This window comes from Arvicola amphibius, chromosome 3, assembly GCF_903992535.2.
Source record: "Arvicola amphibius chromosome 3, mArvAmp1.2, whole genome shotgun sequence".
Taxonomy (NCBI): domain Eukaryota; kingdom Metazoa; phylum Chordata; class Mammalia; order Rodentia; family Cricetidae; genus Arvicola; species Arvicola amphibius.
The window spans coordinates 119,816,019-119,818,710 of record NC_052049.1 but is presented as its reverse complement, the minus strand read 5'-3'; the positions used below and the strand labels follow the sequence as shown (position 1 = coordinate 119,818,710).

Below are 2,692 nucleotides of genomic sequence, written 5' to 3'. Positions count from 1 at the left end.
AAATTGACAAAGACCTGTATTTCCTTTGTAAAATCACAATGACTTACTTTGGTGAACTAGGTTTCAGAGCTACTTGTGGAGGGTGAGCTGTTTAATCACCTCTGAAGGCAATCTGCTAAACTGTCACACACCCTTAAGACATCCACTTCCTTAGGCAGAGGTTTTACTGAGAGCAAGCTCCTTGTGATTCACGGAAAATGCAAAGTAAGAACCTCAACTTTACACATAATAAAAAAAACCACAAATTAAAACACCATGGTTTTCTGTTGTCATTCACCAGATGGTCAAAATGTAAAGGGTGTGGGGAGATGAGCAATGTAAAATAATTATGTGTTTGTGTGTGTGTGGGGGGGGAAGATATGTGCATATGAGTACAGTGCCCGTGGAGTTCAGCAGCAGGTGGGGGGGTGCATATGAGTGCTACACCCGTGGAGTTCAGCAGCAGCCGGTCTCAGGTTTTCTGAAGCTGGAGTTGCTGGGCCATGGGTGCTGGGAACAAAACTTGGGTTCTCTGGAAGAACAGCAATTGTCTTAACGGCTGAGTCAACTGTCCAGCCCTGGGATGGGCACTTTTATACACAGCTTGTTTGAAAATTAATTGGCCTGACATTTCAAGAAAATTATTTACTATTCTATATTAAAAATATACCTTTCCTGATACTGCACTTGCGCACAACACCCTTCCTTATTCCCCCAGCACCGACCGGTCTTCAGGTCTGTGTGGGGTCTCGACTGTGGGTTTCTGTTCCGCAGGATGGGGTTTGTGAAAGTTGTCAAGAATAAGGCCTATTTTAAGAAAAACAAAGTGATATTTAGAAGGCAGTGAGAGCATAAAACTGAGTACTATGCTCAGCAACAACTGGTGATCCAGGACAAAAGTAAGTACAACACACCCAAATACAAGATTCTGGTTCGTGTAACTAAGAGATATTATCTGTCAGTGTCTTAGGGTGTCTATTGCTGCAACAAAACACCATGACCAAAAGGTAAGTTGGGGAGGAAAGGGTTTACACTTCAGCATTGCTGTTCATCATTGAAGAAAGTCAACGACAGGAACGCAAATGGGGCAGGCTCCCGGAGGCAGGCACTGATGCAGAGACTATGGACGAGTGCTGTTTACTCTCCATGGCTTGCTCAACTCACGTTCTTAAAGACCCCAGGACCAGCAGCTCAGGGATAAAACCACCCACCATGGGTTGAGCCCTCCACCTTTAATCACTAATTGAGAAAATCCTCACAGCTGGCTATCTCAAGGAGCCATTTCCTCAGCTGGGGCGCCTTTCTCTGACGGATCTAGATCAGAGACTAGATATCTAGTCTAACCCCATATAGCCAGACTGCATATGCCTGTATAGAAGGTGATATGATCGTCTGAGCAGCATATAACATGACCTGCCAAAATACAGTGTAAACATTGGCCTGACAAACTATGCTGCGGCCTATTGTACTGGCCTGTTGCTGGCACGCAGACTTCTCAGTAGGTTCGGTAGGGACAAGATCTATGAAGGTCAAGTAGAGGTGACTGGAGATGAATTCAATGGGGAGATCATTGCTGGTCAGCCTGGTAGTTATCATTTCCACCATCCAGCCCTTTGGCAATGTCTAGCCACCCCAAGCGCTGACACTTCTGGGTTTCAGGGCCGGGCATGTGCCATCAAGCGTTCAGGCAACTTACATAGCCACCCAGACCCTCAAGCCCTATGTGCAGCATGGTCATGTGATCTACGCGTGAAGCAACTACATAAGCCCCTGTAAGCCCCCTGTGCGCATGCCCTAGGCAGCCTTTAAAAGCTGGACACGTCCACTCCACACTCTCTTCCTGCACCAGGCCTGAGCTCGCGTCTTTTTCTCTCTCGATAAACTCTTAAAGTGGGTTTTGTTGAGTGTCTCGTGATCTGTTCTCTCACCCTGTAATTTCACTGGTGCCGTCACTTGCTATTCGGATGCAAGTCTTGCCGAACTACATACAACTGGCAGTAAAATTGTGGGGACCCTGAAAGAAGCTGTTGATGGAGGCTTGTCTGTCCCTCCCAGTACCAAACAATTCCCTGAGTAGCAGATGAGTCTGAAAACAAGGAGTTCAAGGCAGAGGGACATGGGAAGCACAGCATGGGTCAGAATGTCGCAGACTACATACATTACCTAATAGATGAAGACCAAGATGCTTGTACGAAACAGTTCTATCAGTATGTAAAGAACATCGTTATCTCCAGACACGATGAGGAGATGCACGCAAAAGCTCATGCTGCCATCCGAGAGAATGCAGCCTTTGAGAAGAAACACAAGAGAAAAGTGAAGAGGTAGAAGCATGACCAAATGTCCCTTGACCAGAAGAAAGATCGGGTTGCTCAAAAGAAGGCATGCTTCCTCAAAGCTTGGGAATGACCGGTCTGCTGAGAGCTGAAGCAATTTTCTATGGAGTGTTTTTCATAAAGACAATAAACTTACTGATTAAGCTAATATATCAATATATACGTATATATATGCATATGTGTATGTATGTATATAGAGGCATACATGCCTCTATATGCATATATGTATGTATTATGTATGTTTCCTTTGAGCCGATATGCCAAATTTTAATGTCAATCACAAATAAACAAAACCCTGGGCAAATATATACATGGATATTTACTATATCATTAGTAACTTCAAAGACTCATAACTTTATATGTACCTTTATGGGAACTAG

At 44.5% G+C, this 2,692-nt stretch overlaps 1 pseudogene; it reads left to right on the top strand.

The window, feature by feature from the left end:
- The first annotated feature begins 748 nt into the window (after window positions 1-748).
- On the top strand, window positions 749-2,385 carry LOC119809383 (annotated as a pseudogene).
- Window positions 2,386-2,692: the final 307 nt, after the last annotated feature.